Source organism: Rhinolophus sinicus, linkage group LG05 (assembly GCF_036562045.2).
Source record: "Rhinolophus sinicus isolate RSC01 linkage group LG05, ASM3656204v1, whole genome shotgun sequence".
Taxonomy (NCBI): Eukaryota; Metazoa; Chordata; class Mammalia; order Chiroptera; family Rhinolophidae; genus Rhinolophus; species Rhinolophus sinicus.
Window position 1 is genome coordinate 118,022,365 of NC_133755.1, and position 22,721 is coordinate 118,045,085.

At 37.2% G+C, this 22,721-nt stretch overlaps 1 long non-coding RNA gene across 1 annotated transcript; it reads left to right on the forward strand.

Moving 5' to 3' along the window:
• Positions 1-10: 10 nt before the first annotated feature.
• LOC141571679 (uncharacterized) lies at positions 11-20,048 on the forward strand. Its single transcript, XR_012496654.1, has 3 exons — positions 11-249; positions 2,736-2,884; positions 19,200-20,048. It is a non-coding gene; the product is annotated as an uncharacterized LOC141571679 (long non-coding RNA).
• Positions 20,049-22,721: the final 2,673 nt, after the last annotated feature.

The window sequence follows — 22,721 nt, forward strand, 5'->3', positions numbered from 1 at the left end:
AAAAAGGGCCGGCGCGGGCGGTACCCAGGAATAAGATGATCGTTGATTGGCTGGGGCTCGTGTATGACGCATGAGGATTGGCTGCTGCCTGTCTAGAAGGCCTCGCGTGGCAGCACCTAAGCTGTTGCCCTTCCCGGGATCCCTAAAAGGAGCGTGACCCTGCCGGCCTTGGGGTGTTGGGTGCCAGCCGAGGACGCTAAGCCAGCAGCGGTGGTGGATATGCCCTTTTCGGGGTCAACTATCGCCCAGGTATTAACATAGCTCTTCCAGCTGCTGGAGACTCGCAATATAGGAGAAACTCGGGTGGAGAGACAGAGCCCTGGAAGACCTGGCGGAATGCCTCGGGTAGCCGGTCACCACAGCACGAGCCAAAGGAGTAGGGATCTTGCACAGAAGAGTTTCCTCCAGTCGCCCGACCAGTGCGGTCACGGAAAAGCCAAAGGCGTTGTCTCTAGGAGACGCAGCCTCGCCCCTCCCTGGCCAGCTTATACATCTAGATTGTCTGAGAGTCACGCCCTTAGTCAGAAGGCACCACTGCCTTCTTAGGGTCAACTGTGGGACCAGCTGCTGACCCCGGTCTCGCCATTCAGTGCCCGATGCCGCGCTTGCACTACGCTTTCCCCCTTTAACTCTGCATCCAATGGAGCGTTTTAAAAGTGGTCAAGTGAAAAATAAATAAATAAATAAATAAATAAATAGGAAAGAAAAGTAGCCAAGGATTGACACTAGGGTACCGAATGGGAAACACACTGCGGCGGAATGCCTCATGCAGTAAGGCACTCACTAAATGTTTGTTCAAGGAGGGGCAGTGTGACTCAAACAACACTAGGAGTTAGGAGTTGGCTGTACAGCCCTGCCACGCTGTCAATAATACAAACCACTTAGTCTCCTCAAAACAAAGGAGTTGGACTAGATGTCTTAAGGACGGCCTGTTCAGCTTTACTCACCTTTTTTGTAGCACAAGGAAGCTCAAAGCCATATGGCTGATTAGTGAAAAGAGGAGAATAACTAGCTCTCCTGTTGCCCTTCCTCGTACAATATTCTGTTTCTTTTCCCCTTATTCTGGTGCCTTACTTCCTACTTTGACATGTAACAAAAAACAGTTTCTAATGTAAAAATTGAGTGATTTTTTTAAAATAAGCTATATATGATGACTTACATTCATGAACAAAGAAGCCAGTAATGGCAAGTAAAGCTAATAATGTAAATAAATGCATTGACCTAGGTTAAAATTTTATCTGTCTGTTATTTGTATCTGGACAAGTTAACTTTTCTGAAGCCTCAGCTTCCTCATTTATAAAATAGCAATAATGAATTTTAGGGTCATGAAAATGCAATTATACAGAGATATACATCATTTAACAGATTGCCTAGCACACAATAATATAATACATCTTATAGCAAATGTTACTTTTTATAAATAAAGAAGTATTTACCTAGCATCGGAATTATTCCAAGCACTCATTCATTCATTCATTTTCATAATTGCCAAGTGCCGATAGCTATGGTAAGCACTGGGGACCCAATAGTGAACAAAAACACGTATAGATCCGGATAATCCCAAACCTAAGACTAGATTGCAACGTTTACAAGTACTACAATGAGTACATTGATGAATTTAATCTGACTTCCCAAAAGAAGTGATACTTGAACTAAATCCGAAGAATGAGTAGATTATAACTAGATAAAGCAGGAAAGGGATGAAGCAGGCCTACGGATGTGTAATTGCTCCTCCTTTCCCTGGAAAATGAGGTGCTTTCAAAGATACTGGTTATTTGGGGGCGACCGGATGGCTCAGTTGGTTAGAGCGTGAGCTCTCAACAAGATTGCCAGTTCGATTCCCGCATGGTATGGGGGACTGCACCCCCTGCAACTAAGATTGAAAACAGCAACTGGACTTGGAGCTGAGCTGCGCCCTCCACAACTAGATTGAAGGACAACGACTTGGCCCTGGAAAAGCACACTATTCCCCAGTATTCTCCAATAAAAATAAAAATAAAACGATACTGGTTATGTGTAGGACAGAATATTGACATGATTAGGAAATAGCACAAATGAAATACAATTAAATGAAAACTGCATTGTAGATGTGTTTAGGGAAAGAAGAGATCAAAATTGGCCATTTTGTTTGGTTTTTAAAATATTTTTGTTTGTGTTTATAATAGAAAAAAGAGAAATATACCAATTACAATGATTATCTCTCTGGAATTATGGGTGATTCTTAATTTCTATCATTTTGAATTTTGTAATTAATTTTTTTGCAATAATTAAATGTTACTTGATCGATTTAAAAAATCAAAGTTTGGAAAAATAATTGACTGGAATTTCTAAAGACTTAAAGAAAGAAATTTAGAGATGGCTTTCAAAGATTGCAGTGATTTAGATGGGGAAAAGTAGAAGAATAGCCCCGGCATCAGGAATGGAGTTGGAGATGAGCCCAGAAGAAAGCACTGCAGAAATGTTTTTAAGCCACATAACATTTGCAATAAACCCTAAATGCCATTTTTCCAGAATTGAATTAATAACGCTATCTTTCATAAACAAAATGGATTTTGTTGTCATTCAAGTTGTATGGAAGAGATAGAAGAGAATATCAGAACCTTTATGGTTGCAATTTATCAAAACCCAAACCTGATTAGGTTCTGCAATCATAGTTATTACTACAGGAAGGTCAGCAGTGCCGCTGGTCTAGAGGTGACTAAAACCTTATTTGACCTCATTCTCTTTTGCTCCAGATGGCCTTCCATGTGAGAAACCCTTGGCTGGTTAAAGCTTCCTGACACACACCTCAGCTTTGCCATTCAGGAATATATCACTGAGCTCCCTCTGCCTCAAGGTCAAAAATTCCAGGTGCACTTGATGGACTTATACTGGCTCAGATTAGGTAAGGAGTCAGGGGTATCATGATTGATAAACTCTATTAGAATCTTATGGTTGAAGCAGAGTGAAGAGATGTTCCCCCAAAGAAGGCTATTAGATCCAGGATATATGGTTCCAGATGCATTCTTCCTATGTAATGATTAGCCTTCAAATCCTCACTTAGAGGAGGCCACCTCCTCACCAAACTGTGAAGCCTCTGATGCCCTTTCCTAACAGTTATCCCCTCTTCTCTACAATTCTATGACTTATTCATATTATTGTGACACACTATATTGTTTTTAGATTTATTAGTTTTACATGTGGATGCAGTAAAAGCAAGGGCTCTAGAGGCAGACTGCTTGGATATAAAATTTTACTCCTTACTAGCTGTGAAACCGCAGGCAAGTTACATAACCCCTCTAGATCTCAGTTTCTCTAACATGGGATTAATAGTACTTTTTTCATTAAGTTCTTATGAAGTTTAAATGAGATGATTTCTGTAAAACTCTTAGTAGAACTCTTTGCACTTAATAAAAATTGACATACCTCAAGTCTTTTGGATGGATATATTTCCGAGAGCATTTCAGGGGTGGAAGGCACAGGAATGACCCACAAGATGGCAGTGTTTGAATATAACTTTAGAATTGTATAAGCTTTGAAACAGACTCCACCAACAAATCTAAAAATTCAAGGCGATTATTGGAGAAATTCAAGGCAAATTCAAAGCCTACATCAAACAAGCAAAACTTGTGAGAAATAAAACGTATGAATTTGGTAAGCATTCTTTTATAATCAGAACAATCTGAACTCACCAAACTCTCCCCCTTTGCTATGACTAAGAATTTGTAGTATTCCTGTAAGTCAGCCCATCTAACTTAGAATTGCATGTGTTCCTTCTTTACCTGTGTAAGGGAGGAAGAAACTTTCCTCTACCCTTAAAGTTCTTTCGGCTGGCCTTATGATCAAATCGACATGGGATAAATTAGCAAGAGAGAATAACCAAATTTAATGTATGCATATGTATGGGAACCCCACATACATGAGAGAGTCAGAGAGCCCACATGCATGAGAGGCTCAGAGGTAGAAAGGGAAATGGTATATAAGACATTATGAGCTAGGGATGAGGTAAGGTGCCTTGGGGGCTTCAGAGTATCATTTCAGGATGATAAAAGCAGATGTTTAGTAAGTAGAAGTTTCTCCTGCCCTATAGCTAGGTCAAAAGAGGTTATCTCTGATAATCTCTTATTATGGGCAAAGCCCCTAATTCAATCTCTTCTAGGTTGTTAAGAGAGGGGCAAAAATTTCTCTTGAGCCCTCAGCTAAAATTGCCTTTAGCTCAAAACAATCTGCATACCACAGAGGGGTATCATGGAGTAACTAGTTCTGAACCCCCATACCTAACTGCATAATTAAACAGGTTATTATCACCACTGCTTGCTTTGAAAAATAAAGTAAAACAAGTTTGATTTGAAATGGCAAACTGGTACCTTCTGTAGCCTTCTCTTCATGCCACAAATGCTTAGACCAGGCAGAAAAGACATATTCAAAATAATTAAATTCACAAGTGCATTAGAAAACAAGGTTAGTTATTCATGGTCCAGAACTTACAAGGATTCCATGAAAGATGGATAGAAGGCTGCATTGGATGGAAAAAAGGATTAACAGCTCCAAACAAAAAGAATACAGGACTGCTATGAAAGGTAGTAGCAACACCAAAAGTATTTCACAGCTACAGGTGACTATTAGGAACAGGAAGAAGTCCAGACTAAACCACAAAGAAATTGATTGGAGTATCACAGCAGGAGCAGCTGAAGCTTCCTCATCCTCCATCCCGCGATAGCAACAGAGGTATCTGTCTCTAGGTAGAATATAGGACAGTGCCCACGTGGCTGGTGACACCTGGAATAATCAGGAAACTTATACTCGAAACACTAGCCACTAGCTTTTCCTGTTCAGCAGCATGCCCACCCTTCCCCATACCTCTAAAGAATGACAGGTATTCAGGAGGTGACAACAGATATTATTCCTCCCTTCAGGGAGAGTGTACAACAGACAGACATAGCCTCCTCCACAGCAATTTTTCAAAAAATGAATCTCAAATACACAGATGTCCACAAATCCAAGAATCACCAAATATTTGAGGAAAGCCAACATCCTAAGAGACATAAAATTACAGATCCAAGAAGCTCAGCAAACCTTAGGCAGGATAAATACAATGATAACTGTGTCTAGAAACATCATAGTCAAATTGCTGAAAAGCAAATAAAGAAAAATCTGAAAGCAGAGAAAAATGGAATATTTCATAAAAAGAATAATAATTTGAATCACCATGGATTTCACATCAGAAAGTATGAAGATGACAGTATACCAATTATCATTAAAGAGCTGAAGAAATTTTACTGCCAATCCAGAAAAAGTTCCTCAATAATGAAGGCAAAATGAAGATATTTTCAGAGTAAGGAAAACAAAGACAACTAGTCACCACCAGACCTACACCACAAGAAATGCTGTAGAAAGTTCTATGACCTGAAGAGAATGCTGCCAAATAGAAACTCAATATTTCAGACAGGAAGGAAGAACATGAGAAATGGAAAATATTCAAGTTAATACAGTTAATCCTCTTTATTCACAGATTCTGTATTTGTGAATTCATCTACTTGCTAACATTTATTTGTAACCTCAGAATCAATACTCGGTGGTCATTCAGGGACATGTGCAGAACAGTGAAAAATTGGAGTTACCCAGTGCATATTCCCAGCACGTTCCCAGCTGAGTTCAAACAAGGCCAGGCTCTGCCCTCTTGTTTCAGCTCCCATAATGTAAACGGGTGTCTTTTCATAGTCAATCTAGGTGATATATTTTTTTGCATTTTTTCTAGGATTTTGCTATTTAAAATGGCCCTCAAATGTAATGCTGAAGTGCTGTGTAGTGTTTCTGAGCCCAAGAAGACTATAAAGTGTTTCGTGGAGAAAATACATGTTAGATAAGCTTTGTGCAAACATGAGTTGTAGTGCTGTCAGCCATCAGTTTAATGTTAATGAATCAACAATATACATTAAATAAGGTGTCATTAAACAGAAACATACATAAAACAAGGTTGAACAGTTAGCAATATCGTGACCAGAACTCATAGGAAAATAACCCTGTATTTCTAAGGATTGATGATTCAGTATCACTAATTTGATGTCTGTTATGACTTAATAGAACATAACTACTATAAATAAAGAGAATCACTGCATATAAAAGTTTGTTTTCCTATTAATACCTTTAAACACATGACTTCAAAGCAAAAACTATAATATTATTTATGACTTTATACTGTATGTGGACATGATACAAATGACAACTACAGCCTAAAAGACAGAGTCGGGTAGGTTAATGGACCTGTACAAAGCCAAGGTTTCTATGCTTTATGTGAATTGGTACAATACTAACTCAAGTAGACTGTGAAAAGCTAATAATGCATATTGTGATTCCCTAAAGCACCTGGTAAAAAAAATAATGGAAAGAGGTATAGCTAAAAGACTAAATACAAATTAAAATGGAATTATAAAAAAGATTCTAATAACCTAACCAGACACCAGAAACAGTGTAACAAAAATGTGATGGAACAAGTAGAAAACAAGTAATAAAATGATAGAAATAAATCCAGCTTTATCAATAATTACATTAAATGAGTAAGTACTAAACACTCCAATTGAAAGGCAGAGATTGTCAGAATGAAATTTTTTAAAAAGACCTAAGAATATATTGTCTTAAAGAGACTCACTTTAAATATAAAGAGACAGATAGGTTGAAAGTAAATGGATGGGAAAAGATATGCCATAAGCATAATAAGCAGGCTATTATCATAGCAGAAAAATAGACTTTGAGACAAAAAATATCACCAAAGATAAAGAGAGATATTTAATAATGATAAAAGAGTCAATTAATCAAGAAGAAATAATGTGTATGTACCTAATCATAAATATAATAAGTATTTTCCTGATAACAGACCTTCAAAACACATGAAGCAAAAATTGACTAAAAGAAGAAATAGACAATTCCATAATCATAGCAAGAGATTTTTAACACCCATATCTCAGCACTAGATAGAACAATTATACAAACACAAAATAGGAAATCTGAAGATGATTGGAACACTACTAAGTGGTGATTTGAACCAAACAATATGAACTTTAGTCATGATTTTTATGCAGAAGTGTTTAGGGGTAAATTGATACCTTTAATTTACTACAAAATACATCAAGAAATATAATTTGGATAAAGAGACCAATAGATGACAGATATGTGATAAAGCAACTATATTAAAAATATTAATGGTATAATCTTCATGGATATGAGGTATGACGATTAAGGTTGCAAACTGTTGCAACGATGTTGCTAACCTGTTTTGATATCAGAAGGATTATTCATTATGAATTTGTATCAATTGGATAAACAGTTGACCAAGTTTACTATTTGGAAGTGCTGAAAAGCTGCGTGAAAAAGTTAGACGACCTGAACTTCTCACCAAAATTCATGGCTCTTGCATCACGACAATGCACCAGCTCACACAGCCTGTCTGTGAGGGACTTTTTAGCCAGTAAACAAATAACTATAGTGAAACACCCTCCCTACTCACCTGATCTGGTCCCCAATGACTTCTTTCTTTACCTGAAGATAAAGGAAATATTGAAAGGAAGACATTTTGATGACATTCAGGACTTCAAGGATAACACAACAACTCTGATGGCCATTCCAGAAAAAGAGTTCCAAAATTGCTTTGAAGGGTGGACTAAGTGATGATGTGGATCCATAGCTTCCCAAGGGAAGTACTTCGAAGGTGACCATAGTGATATTCAGCAATGAGGTATGTAGCACTTTTTCTAGGATGAGTTTGTGAACTTAATTGTCAGACAAGTATGCTGAGTGAAAAAGCTAATCTCATTATATGCAGATGACATGATACTATATATAGAGAACCCTAAAGACTCCACCAAAAAACTATTAGAGCTGATAGATGAATTTAGTAAAGTAGCAGGATACAAAATTAATATTCAGAAATCAGTTGCATTTGTACATACCAATAATAAAACATCAGAAGGAGAAATTAAAAAAGCAAGCCCATTTACAATTGCTCCAAAGACTATAAAATACCTGGGAATAAATTTAACCAAAGAAGTAAAAGATCTATACTCAGAAAATTATAAGACACTGAAGAAAGAAATGAAAGAAGATACAAATAGATGGAAACACATACCATGTTCATGGATAGGAAGAATTAATATAGTTAAAATGTCCATACTGCCTAAGGCAATATACATATTCAACGCAATTGCTATCAAACTACCAACGACGTTTTTCACAGAAATACAACATATAATCCTACAATTTATATGGGACCATAGAAGACCCTGGATAGCCTCAGCAATCTTGAGAAATAAGAACAAAGTGGGAGGTATAACAATACCTGACATCAAATTATACTACAAGGCTACAGTAATCAAAACAGCATGGTACTGGCATAAAAACAGACACATAGATCAATGGAACAGAATAGAGAGTCCAGAAATAAATCCATGCCTATATGGCCATTTAGTCTACAACAATGGAAGCAAGAATGTACGGTGGGGTAAAGCCAGTCTATTCAATAAATTGTGCTGGGAAACCTAGACAGACACATGCAAAAAAAATGAAGCTGGACCACCTCCTTACACCATATACAAAAATAAATTCAAAATGGCTTAAAGACTTAAATGTAAGATCTGAAACCATAAAATTCCTAGAAGAAAATATAGGAAGAAACTTCACAGACATTACCCAGAGTAAGATTTTTACTGATATATCCCCTCGCACAAGGGAAGTAAGAGAAAAAATAAACATGTTGGATTACATCAAACTAAAAAGTTTTTTCACAGCAAAGGAAACCATCAATAAAACAAAAAGGGATCCTACTGAATGGGAAAAGATATTTGCCAATGATATATCTGATAAGGGGTTAATATCACAAATTTATAAAAAACTCACTCAACTCAACTCCAAAAAAAACAAACAACCCAATTAAAAAATGGGCAGAGGACACAAAGAGACATTTTTCTAAAAAGGACATACAGATGGCAAACAGACATGAAAAAATGCTCAAACTCACTAAACATTAGAGAAATGCAAATAAAAACCACAATGAGATACCACCTCACCCCAGTGAAAATGGCTATCATCAATAAATCAACAAACAACAAGTGCTGGTGCATATGTGGAGAAAAGGGAACCCTTGTGCACTGTTGGTGGGATTGCAGATTGGTGCAACCACTGTGGAAAACAGTATGGAGGTATCTCAAAAATCTGAAAATGAAACTACCTTATGATCCAGCAATTCCACTCCTAGGTATCTATCCAGAGAAATCCAAAACTCTAATTCAAAAAACTTTATGCACTCCTATGTTTATTGCAGCACTATACACAATAGCCAAGACATGGAAACAACTGAAATGCCCATCAGTAGATGACTGGATTAAGAAACTGTGGTACATTTATACAATGGAGCCATAAAGAAGAAAGAAATATTACCATTTGCAACAATATGGATGGACCTAGAGAACATTATGTTAAGTGAAATAAGTCAGACAGAGAAAGACAAAAACCATATGATCTCACTTACATGTGGAATCTAAAGAAAAGAATAAGTGAATGAACTAATCAGAAACAGTTTTGGAGACATAGAGGAAAAATGAAGGTTGCTAGATGGGAGGCGGGGTGGGGATAAGGGGGAAGGTGAAGGGATTAGAAAACAGTCAGTAACCACAAGATGGCCCCGGGGTTTTGAAAATTAATTTGGGGAATGTAATCAATAATGTAAAGATTTTGTAGGGTATCTGATAGACACTTGTCTCATTAGGGAGACCACCTCAGGGATGATGTAGACGCCTGGTCACTGCAGTGTACACCTGAAGCTGAAGCTGAAAAATAATGAATGTCAACTACAAGTTTGTGTATATATATGTATATGTATGTATATGTATATGTATCTACTTACAAGAAGCGGAGTACAGCATTAGGAATAGAGACAGTGGAAATGTAACAGCTCTGTGTGATGTCAGAGGGATAGTGGATGGGGGAAGGGGAGTTCCACAGTGTGAGGATATAAATGATAAATGTCTAAGTATTACTTTGTCTTGTGCACCTGAAATTAATAAAAAAATTGATTAAAAAACCCCTGAGATATATAGACAAGCAGAAAATAAAGTGGAAAGAAAACAAAACAAAACCAAAAAAAAGCTAATCTCAAAAGATCATATGTGACTCCATTTATACAACACTCTTAAAATGACAAAAGTGTAGAGACAGAGATAGATCAATGGTTGCCAGGAGTTAGGGACAGGAGGAAGTAGGTATAACTATAAAAGTGTAACACAATGGGAAAATTTGTACTGATGGACCATTTTTGTATCTTGATTATGATTGTGGTTACATGAACCTATATGTTTGCATACACCTGTACAGAGACATGTGCACACATGCACAAATGTGTGCATGTAAAAGTGGTGAAATCTGAATGTGAAATAAGGTCTATGGGTTGTACCAATGTCAGTGTTCTTGTTTTGAATTTGTGCTATAGATATAAAATATAACTATTAAGGAAAACTGGGTGAAGGGTATAAAGGACCTCTCTGAATTATTTTTGCCAGTTCCTGAGAATCCAGAATTATTGCAAAATAATTTTTGTTTCTAAACAGTTAAAAAAAAATGGAAATAAAGTTTTAAAAAAAGCATCCATATTTCAAAAGTAGTTAGGGTGGAGGCCCTAGCATTTGAGTTCCCTATTCACTGTTGACAATGCAAAAAGGTGAGCTTCCATTCTTCTATCCAAAAGCAGGAGGGGTAGAGACTTCACTGGAAAGCCTAGTAGCCTAATTATTACAGGCCACGTAGTCTGTAAACCTGATTATAAAGCCCCCTCAGAGACTTGGTAAGGCGCCCAACATCTTAATACATTCCTCTTCTGCTTCAGCTAGACAATGTGGACTCTGTTGTTTGCAGCTTTGAATACATACTGATTTTTATTTTGATCATTTCAATTGCACATCTTTATTTTCTGAGGGATTTTGAGGAGTGATAAATAAAGCTAAAACATATCTCTACACACTGAAGCCACTGAGAAATTGATATCAGGCTAGAAAGTAATAAATGGATATGCAATACTGCTCAATAATTTCTTTGTTATGAGCCTGACCATAGCTATTTGGTTACTTCTGGAAGCAGAGAGAACTGAAACCTCAGCTGACTTGCAATTATTGACGGTCCTCACTTTCTGAGGCCTTTTGTTATTCTAAAATCCCTAAGAAACCAGAATACTCATGTGTACTTCAGTGTCCAGGACATGGATTTTTCTTCTTTACCTCACGAATGATATGCAACACTGCCGTCCCACACAAGCCCCTAAGAGTGGCCCATCCTGGTGCTTAGGTGGCAGGAAGACTCTCTGGAAAACGCTCCCACTTAAATATAGCTTCAACAGGGCTCTGAAACAGGGATGTTGAAAAAGAGCTTTACAGTTAATTACCCTATCTTGTAAGACGATCAGGAGTGGACAAGAGGACAAGCAAAGGACCAGAGAAGAAAGCAAGAGAAAAAAATGAAACACCTAGTTCAGAAAAAAATGACTAAGACTTACAGAAATTATCTTAACCTAAGTAAAAGAATGAGGAAGAAAGCCAGGGAAGGTTCTCTAAGTACCCCAGAGACAATATTTCCCCTATTTCCCTTGTTACTGCTTTGTATTAAATGTGTATGTGGGTTGGGATCCTTGTTGGTATTGGGAATTGTACCCAATTCACTCAGGTTATAATACGAAGAAATTCGTTTACAAAGTTTACAAAAGCAGAACCACACAAACAACTTCACTTGAGTGGAATATTTCTTTGGTCCCAACCCAAACAGAAATGGCCAGTTTTATTATACATCTGTCTATAAATACCAGTTTTACATTTGTGAGTAAAATGTAGCTGAATAAGCACTTTCTAAAACTTTATGTAATTGCACAATGGGGCTGCTCCAAAACAGAGATGATAAAATCATCAGAAGTACACATGCTGTGACTTGTATAACAATTTCTTCTTTATAGCTTTGTCATTGTTCCTTCTATAGCTTCTCAAATTTCCACCATTAACTATTTAGATTTTTGACAAAAAATAAAATGCAAAACAAAACAAACAAAAAGGAAAATCAGGGTAGCACTGGGTCTGCCAAGGACCACCATTAATTATCAGAATCATTGCCTAAACTTCTTTGGTGCTTTCCTGTTTGGAAGGTACTTTAACATCCTTTGTTTTCCATTAATGTTTTGATTTTCTAAAACAAGTCTGAAAAGAAGAACTCAAATTATTATCAAAATTATAAATTAAAAAGATGATGCTCTAAGGGGTTAAGTGACTTGCTCAGGGTCACAGAGCTAGTAAAAAGATCCCTCACAGCTCACATCAGAAACAGTAAGCCTGCTGCCCTCTCTAATGCTAACAGATTAAATGAGAGAAAAGAGAGCCCCGGGGAATTTCCTCTAATCACTTTACATTAGCTGAACAGCACAGATTGCAGTCTACTTCCTCTTAAATCCCATTGCACTTGCCATCTGTGAAATTCACTTGAACTCTTCCTCATATTTTGCCTTGTCTTGCTTTTAAGAGTTTAATAAATGAATGGGTGAATAGCGTGTGTGTGTTAACCCCCTACTTATATAGTACAAGTGTTAGAAACAGGAACCTAGACTTTTGTTTTCTCACAAAATTTAGCACAGTACAATGCTTATAAATAATTTTTTTAATTTGAATTTAATTCGATTAGATATTAGTATGAAAAATATAGACTTTGGCCCTAAAATAAGGTAGAGAAAATGAAAATTTCAGTGGAGGTAGACCTGGTACTTTTGTGCCTATTGAGGCCATCACCATCATTTTAATCATTTTGCCAAGATATTTAATTCCCTTGACCTTGCTGCACACGCCCGACTCAATCTTAACCCCAGATCAGCCTACAAGTCAGCCTTCTTTACTCCTTACCTTGGTTAGGCTAAAGACAAGGTTATGAACAACAGAAAGATAACACACTTGCTTAAATAATAAAGGGTATTTGGACTGAAAAGTCCAAAGGTAAAACTGGTTTCAAATGGGGCTTGTTCTTGCAACTCAAATGATGTGAGCAAAACCAAGCTTCTTTTTTCACTCTGCCTTCCTCAGAGTTGGTTTCATTCTCAGCCCAGGCATTACTCCATTGCCTTCTCGTTTTCAGTAGTGCTCTTGAGAATTCTGATGACATTTTTGTTCCCAGTTCTTTGTATGTGACCTAGTTTTCCTCATTGGAAGCCTTAGAGTTCTAAAATTTCAAAATAATCCTTCTTCATTTATATCCAGCAGAATAAAAGCAAACATGTGCCCCAGTACTCACAGTGAAAATCCTAGGTCATGTTCCCACTACTGAACCAATCACTCTGGCCAGGTAAATTAGATAAACTGATAAGCTAAACTCAGTTATATGTTCCCATATTGGAGCTGGACAGGGAATCAATTTTCCTAGAATCACGTGGATCCCAAATGGAAATTAGAATCTACTGGAAAGAGAGAAATAAATACTACAGAAATAGCTGACACGTGTTCTCTGCTTTCCTTCATCTTGGCTGATAGGTGTTAATAAAAGAAACAAAACAACCATTGGTAATGCACAAACGAAAATTTGTGATCTCCAATGTCTACAGGATTCTTATCACATTAATTATTCTCCCGCCTCCTTATATTTCACTCACTACTAAATGCTTTTCCTCAGGTTTATTAACTTGATCAAGTATGTCTCTAAGAAACAAGTAAAACTCACTCAACTAATGCCCATTAACTATTACCTTGTTTATCTCCCCTCACTTAAGCACTTAAAGTCTATACACAATATAAACCACAATACAGTGAGACAAAAATAAGGTCACTGCAACCCACAAAATATCAATCATCACCCTCTCCCAGCTAATGAGTGACTATTTCTTTACCTATCCTCCCTCTAGTCTGCTCTCCCTATAGATAAGACTTATTGAAACACCCAGTTATAGAATTGTCCTCCTTTTTGATAGTGAGTTAACTCCCATTTCCTTAGACTCTCCCCAAAATTACCCAACTGAAGCTCAAATCTGATAAATAGGTTCTTTCTAACACCCTTTTACTGAAACACCCCTCAGTTCCCTGTGGTGCTTTCCTCCTTTGCAACAAGTAATAAAACCAACTTGTTCAACTAAAGGTGTGTTCCTGGTGATCTTTGGCTGAAGGGTAACAGAAGCCCTTATTGTGTATCCATTGACGTATTACCAAAGTATCCTTCATTTCTCTTCTGAATTACTGAAACTCAGATGTGATCATGTCACTTCCATGCCCCATATCCCTAAGTATAAAGTTCAAATGTTTTACCCTGGCTGAGACACCCTCCTACAACACACGTCCTGTCTTCTTAATGCCCTCCTCCCCAACTCCAATTCCATGCACCACCCTGAATGAACTTGCTTGCAGCTCTTCTAAACCATTTTTCTGAACTCTGGCATGGCCTTTGGACCTGTTCTGATGCCTAGAAATAGGCTTCACCTGGCTAATTTTTACTTGTTCTTGAAGACTTGGCTTAAGCATTTCTTCCTCTGAGAAGACTTCTTGAATATCTCCAGGAGTCATTAGTTTGTGTTTCTCTCACAGCATGTATCACTGTAATATATTTACTTATCTGTTTTTTCTATGAGGCTACTGATTTCTTGAGGTCTACAGCCTTCTCTTACTCATCCTGTTATCTTCTGACAGTGGCTCATACCCAGTGTTCTTCTCCTGCGATGTTTGGAAATGGACATGGGGAGTGGGGTTAGTTTCCTCAGTGATTGAGAACCGCTTTGTAGATGGAGCCTAAAGATAGTAAATGTTTTGCAATATGCCAGGCAGTCCTGCACAAATTATCTCCCCCGCAAATGCCAATAGTATCTCCATTAAGAAACACCATAGGGCCCCCCAAAAAAACGGTAGCAGTGTCGGGTTACAAAGCAGAATATTTACAGCCCTGAGAACTGGAGACACAGTTTCTGAGCAGCAAATACACAGTGTGGCTAATTCCAGTGACAAGATAGGAGCTAAAGGGGTGAGGCAGCTGTGGCCCGGCAGTCACCATACTTGGAGGAAAACAAAGCCATAAACACACCACTTGCCAGGAGACATTTCTGTAAGGCTTTTCAGATCGTTTGACCTATGACATTTTCCTCACCTTTGTCCAGACAAGACCTTCTAATTCTACTTGAACTTTATATTCCACCTTTTAACCTAAGGCCCATTACTTGCAGTTTATTGTTGCTGCAAATTAAAATCCACAGGGAGCAGATGTGCACTGTGGTTTTATTTGTCACTGTAAATACCATGTGACTCACATTCTGCCTTCAGGGGAGTCTTAGCTAGGTAAAACTTTTCCAAGGCTCAACTTTTCCTGGAATAACTTTGTCATTAAAGACATAGGCACTGAATCAAAAGTTAATTGAATCAAAACTGTGGTAATTTAATCTGGAATGCTAGACCCATTTAGTGCGTATATAATTGGTACCAAGTGTCTTTTATGCAAGGATGCCAACTGTTTCTGAGTCCCAATACGATCATTTCTAGTTTTGAAGGCAGTGTTTCAAACTTCCTCAATCTGTTCACATACCCAATGACATAAAGATTTCAGTGTAATACCAATCCATAAATAATAGCTGGCGATCATGATCTAACCTGTACTTCAAAAATTAAGAGGTATCCTTTAAAATATTTACAATTTCTTTTATTTACACTTAATAGGGAAATATTTTTCTAAACTTGTAATTTCGTTGGAGAAAATAGCAGTAAAGTCTTCTCATAAGGATGACCATTGAGGTCTTCTGTTCATCTTCAATAATTATAGACCCAACATATCCCCAACTCTAAGTGTTCTAATTCTTCATTTACTGTTTAAAGGGAGGAAAAAAACTTATCCTTTTCTTTACCATTCTTTTGAGACCTAGCAAATTGGTAAAATACTCCATGTTGGTCTATTAATGGGAGCTAATGGCTAGTGGGGTACTAAAATAGCCTTTCAGAGATTATGTCTTAATTCACTAAATTCACTAGTAAATCCAGTCCAATAGTGGAAATGATTTTAGACACAGTAGTTCAAGAGAGAGAGAGAGATTTGGGAATAGAATGGATCTAAAGCAAGCATGGCCTGGAGTTATTCAATTTATATTAATGCTGTAGATGATTCCATACAAAGATTAGCTTCTCAGATCTTATTTTGCGGGAAGCTGCCATCTTTACCCGTAAGCAAAGCTAATCAGGACTAGCTGAAAGGATATAAGAATTACACTAAAGTCAATGAAGTATACCTATTGAGCACATTACATATATAGGCAACCTGATGACTACCGCATGGGATTTAAAACAAAGCAACTTAAAATCCAGTTTAGGGGATAAGATAGATACATAACTATTAGTGATTGTAAAGTGAAATACTGCCATAAAAAAGACACAATGGAATTGTGGAGCTACAAAAGAGAGAGAGATCACAATCAGCTGAGGGGATTAGAAAAAACTTCTAAATAAAAGTATATGTGAAGAAATTTAGACATGAATAAAGATTTTGTGGAGCCTCTGAAAGTAATCTCTTATTTCCATGAATGCCAATGGAGGGAAAAATTGTGAAAGACTTTGAAATGGATGACAAAGATTACTGGATGACTTTAATAGAAAACTAGGTGAATTAGTTAAATCCATAGGATCACCGGGCCTTTCATTGTCTTCGAGCTATTTTAAAACTCAATAATTTGTAGATAACTGATAGCAATGCAGAAACTCCTGTTCATAGACATGCAAATCTGCCTTCCAGCAGTTTAGTCCCTCCCCACCACCTATGTTCAGTCCAGACACCTCAAGGAGACGCCTGGTGCCACAGCCCTAGGACTAGCACCCAGCTTGTCAGCAGCACTTCCACTGCCTTTCCCACCGAGGTGTCTCCTTGCAGAGCACGATGTCCAAGCAGACACTGATGTCTTTCCCAGTGGAGCCCATAATATCAGCCTTTCCTACTTCCTGCCCATGCACCCTCCTATTAGTCCTATCTGTAACACACAGGAATCACCCTGTGCCTGTTTTTGAATATACAGTTATATTGCCTCTTTAGACAATATAATTATAGACCATGGATTCTAGACCATGAAGATACAAATATCTGTTTATGTGCATCGATCTCAGTCACCTTCTTTTTAGTACCTACGGCATGAAAATCCCTCTAAGAATAAGGAGAATTATAATACAAGAGATCATTGGTAGCTTAGAGTTCTCTGAGTTTGAGGTTGTCTCATAAGGTGAAATGTCCTTTTGCTTCTTAATTATGTCCATAAAAGACATGAAATTGTAATAAGCAATCTATATATTCTAGAAATGTTTTTTGGATATCAAAGACATGATTTTCTTGTTGTTTTAAAGAGGCATGAGGGCATGAGACCCATCATCCAGCATTTATACCTATTCTTTCTTGCATGTCATAGACAAGAGTGGAGCAGAGATAAGCAGACAGGTTCTGAGATGAGGGCCCTCTCATATACAGTTGCTATTCTGTCTTACTATTGGGTCTCATCATTTTATTTTGAAGAGCAGCACAAAATAGTGCCTTACAGGTTTTTAGAAAACTTAAGAACTAAGAGAAACCAGAATAACATAGAAGGAAGGCTTTTCTTACTCTAGTCTCAGGAAAACTGTGAGTTAATGCCTACGGGGAAAGGAGAGAAAGAGATGCCAATACAGATTATATGTTACTTTAATTGAATTTCTGTATATGATTTGATTAAGGTGGTTTTTTTCCCATATTTAAGGTGGTAAAATAGTGCATTCATCATGACCTTGCATCATATCACATTCTAGTTATATAATCATAAAATAATTAAACTGCCTTCATAAAATTATATGAAAATTAAATGGTAACATTTTAGAAATGGGCTACTTGATCGTGTTCAATTTCTAACCTATAATAAACTTGGCACCACTAGAGAGGGTTGGAAACTAGACACAAAGTGAGCATTATTTGGCATTCTTCCACTAAAACTCCTGCTGTGGAAGATTGGCCCTTTCAAATAACATCAGATACTAAACTGGTATTTAATTTAAAAATCTTTAATCAACAAAGAGCTTAACAACCACTTAAATTTCACTGCATGTTAATTCTAACTATCAATTGTGAAATAGTTGCTAATGCCATCAATAAAATGGGAGCATTTGAATTGATGGCGTTGGGGATACACATAGAGGTCAAGAGATTACTATCCTGGTGCCGAAAAGAAAATTCTATAATATAAAGGCATACCTTGGAGATACGGTGAGTTCAGTTCCAGACCAGTTAAGTGAGTATCACAATAAAGTGAGTCATAATCTTTTTGCTGCTGGAAGGTCTTGCCTTGAATTTGTAAAACACACAACACCTGTGAAGTGCAGTAAAGTGACGCTCAATAAAATGAGGTATGCTTGTAGTAGTTTAGCTGAAATTAAGAACAGACATTTTGAGTCCTTTTCAACTGAAACTGCTTCAGACAGGTATACCTCCATCAGTCACTCTCATCCTAATTAACACTGTAAAAAGTATAGCATCCTAAAATCCACCATCCTGAAAAGTTATATTCATTTTCTTAGTTATGAGTATCTTAATGAAGAAAAGATTGAGACCAAAGAAACCCTTTCATAACTGTCAGAGAAATTTGGGGGAAAAAATCAAATTTATTTTAGGAGAAAGATTCAAATTTGTATTGTATTAATGTCATTTTAAAATGGTGACAATTGGAGCACTATGGTTATGCATGACTGCCATTATTTTTAGGAACTACTACTGATGTATTAGAGGGCATCATGTCTGCAATTTACTTTTAAACATAAGGAAAAAGTTATGTCTTTCCATCCATGAGTGTGTGTGTGGGGGAAAGGGGGTTCTGTGTCTAAAGAGAGAGAGAGAAAGAGAGTAAGAATAATAAAGCAAGTATAATAAAATACTAACATTTGGGGGTTCTAGGTGAAGGGTGTGCAGCTATTTTTTGTTCTATTTGTGTAAGCTTCTTGGAAGTTTGAAATTATTTTGAAGTAAAAGTTAAAGGAAATCACACACAAACAAAAAAATTATTTCAGGAGAAATTCCCAGATGATGAGTTGCATTGGTATTAGGGATTTGGCCCCTGAGTCAGCAGATATGTATCTCAGCCAATATCACATGAGGTCTGAGAGTCATCCATTTAATTACCTTATACTATTCAAAGCATTTTAGACTTGCCCAGAATGTTTTATATTTCAATTTGCTTTCATGTTTATTAGTTTATCCACAGACCATGACAGAATGAAAGAATGCACAAAAGGAAGAAGCCCTGAGAAACTCAAGGAATCTGAAGTAAACATGATAGACAATCCACCTTTTTCACCAGTTGGGAAGCAGGTGATGATTGCTGCATGCAGATTTGATCAGCCTCTCAGTGCTGGTTTCTGAGGAGAGACCGGCTAAGAAAGGTGTGTGGACAAAAAAAAAAAGTGGGCTCTGTGGAAAGTGACCTCAGAGTGATCTGATCATAAATTCCTCACTGGGCAGGTCATGGTGGGTAGTCATGTCCCAGGCCTGTAACTTCTTTTATGAAATGTTTTAAGCCAGCCCTATCCATTGTTCTTGTGCATCTAGCTAGGTTAACACACCTTTGAAATACCAGAATACCCCTTAAAGGAGGTATTAACCCTCAAGAGAATACATAATTTTATAAACTATCCTGTAATCCAATCCCACCTTGCTTTCTTCAACCTTCCTTATGTCCCCTCCTTAATTTCAATAAAAGAATCTGTAACACTATTATTCTCTGGAGCATTTGAGATCTTGGTTCCCAGCACGTGTCGTCAGTTTGGCTCAAATAAACTCATAAGAATTCTCTACATGTTTGTTTCTTACATCGACAGGAAGGACTTTGGAAAAGGTACCTGGTAAGAACCGATCAGGATAGAGATTTGGTCCTGGAAGTATCTCACGGTCAAAGCAAAGCCAGCCTCAATTGTACGTTAGGTATCAGTCTTCAGAAGGGCAAGCTGATCCTGGAAAACACAAATAAATTAGACTGTCGTTTTTGATTTGGCTATTATTTGTCTAATTTTTGTTTTCTTTCTGTATGTGTAGGGGGAGGGTTGTTTTTTGATTTTGAACTTTGCTAACAGTGGGTCAACTTCTAAAACTCTGTTATTGTCATCATAGACATATATTATTTAATAAAATATAAGAGTGATAGATTGAAGTGAGAAGAGTTGGAAGAGGGGAGGGAGCACTATTATAATTTAAGTGGCATGATCATTGAAGTTTTCTTGGTTATTAACATTTTCCTATTTTCAGCAGAATCAGTGTTTCATTTTAGGGGGATAGAAATATAGTGGCAAGGAAAAGTCTAAAATTTAAAATACCAACGTAGTAATTCCTCTGAATTTTCAGTTTTCATTTTTTTTGTCTCTCCGAAAAGCAGATTAAAGCTGAAAACTCTCAGTGACACTAAAAAGAGCCCCCAGGATTGGATTATCCCTAAAAGAAGTAAAAACAAAACTAGAATTAAACCTGAGATTCCAAACCAGCCCCTAGCAGCAGCAATTATTTTCCCTGCTCATTTAAACCCGCCCTGGATGAAACAGAACTTTTTCATATATCTGCCACTAGATGGCACTATATAAACACCTTTACTTTCACTTTTCCTGTCTTCCCAAAGACATACTCATAGTCAGGAAGGTGGCAAAATATTAGGTAAGGTAATCCATTTAGTCTTTTTGAAATTGCTATAGTTTACTAATTTAACTAAATCTTTAAATTGTAATCCTAAATACCTTGTAACGATTTGTCAATACCTTAATGCTTGATCAGCAAGTACAGTTCCATTGGTGAGATATTGGCTGAAAGCAGCTTTAGGTTTGTTATTTGGCAGATAGGAAACTAAATAATAAGAAGGTGAGAAAATTGATAATGAGAGAGCAGAAAAGAAAAAAACAAATTTACAAGAAAATGTATAATATTGAGTTTTCTTTAGTTTCCATTAAAACTGCCGGTACCTCAGAAGACTGTCAGTTCAATGTTCTATCAGTAATACGATAATTTATTCTTTTGTTACAGCATAAGGATTGGAGATGAAAAGGCCCAGGCTAGCAGGAGGCACAGGAAGAGATTATGTATGCAAATGATTCTGTAGCTCTTGTACCAGGAGAGAGTTTGTCTTGTAATATTTCTTTTTAGCCTCACAGAGAAATCTGTGGTTGGTTGCCCGAAAAGCAAAATTGTGAGGTTAAAAAGAAGAAAGAGAAAGGAAGAGAATATTTGAAAGGGGTATGCAAAGCTATGATGAAAAGCCAGATGTGTGATAACAGCAGTGTCTGTGATATTTTTTTTTTAAGAGCTAAGAATGGACGGGTTGAGGGGGTGAGTAAGGAATGTGAGGTACTTTGGAGAAGCAAGGTTAAGTGTATTCAGGCCTGGGGAATTGAGGACATCTGGTCATATCCAGACAAAATGCAATGTTTGTGCCTGATGGTAGGTAGGAGTGACCCAGGTCCGCTGCGTCCTGACGCCTCTTCCCAGGAACAGGCAGCTGTTCCAGAGAGCAGAGGTGCCTGACACTGCTTTCTCCCTCCAAAAGACAAAAGGACACTGAGGGTGAATTTTAAAGACATCAAAGGGCTGAGTGGACGACCATGTCCCTGTGGCTGGCATTTCTACTAGTCCAGTAAGGTCAGGGAGGAATGAAGACATGAAGAAGTTGGAACACTCTGGTTGGAGTGGGAGTGAGGGATGGAAGAGGGCTAATTTGAATGAGCTTTCTTATTCCAGCACAGAGTCATTCAATAAACACTTTTTTCTTTACAAACATTGGCGCCTCTGAAAAGGTCACCCTGCTATTCATATGTGGCTCTCAGCAGCTGGGAATACCTTAGAACCGCAGAGAACAATTAGGAGAGAAAAAAAATCAGAGTCACTGCTAAGCAAAAAAATGGAGGAAAGGTTAACTTCTAAATTTTTTTTAATAACAACAAAAACACAACATTTCTCTTTAATTCATAACCCTAATAAATTCTACTTATCATTTACAATAATTCTAAGGTGTTCTAAAAACACTTTTATTTAAAAAAGAGATGTATTAGTCTGAATTACTTTAGGAAAGAAATACCCTATTCTACCACTAAAAGTTATGGAAAAATCCATAGGGGAACATTTTCCATTCTTACTAATGAAGAAAGAATCTACTAAGGATTACTGAGTTTTGGAGACCAGAGACTTGTGTTTACACCCACAATAAAATGTTAGGCCACTACATCAGAAAAGCCTTGGTTCATTTATTTTGACACAAGTATTTAAAATAATTTCATTTCCTTGATAAGTAAATGGTCTATAGACTCTTCAAAGTATTGTCAGCTAAAATATTATTAATGTGAATTCACTCAACTCATCTCATAATTTGGCTGAGAAATGAGATGTGAAGACTGTATTTAATGGGAACAAAAGATGGAGGCGGGAGCTGAGAGAAGAGTAAAGATGAACCGTGAGGTTGAATTTATGGTAGTTAAGAGCAAGAAAGTGGGAGGCACCAGCAGTTGGGCAGAAGTCATGAAACTTGGATTTTGCTATCAATTAGTATTCAGATCAGCTTGAAAAATAAACTCTGGAAAAATAAAAACAGAGAGGGAATAGTTATAAAGAGTTCATAGTTTGCTCAAGAAAACTCCTATTAACACTGTGAAGAAGACTTCTGGATACAAAATATTGGTATATTGACTCTAATTACCAAAAAAAGTGTAACCATCCTCCAACTAACTCCAAATGAGCACGTTTTC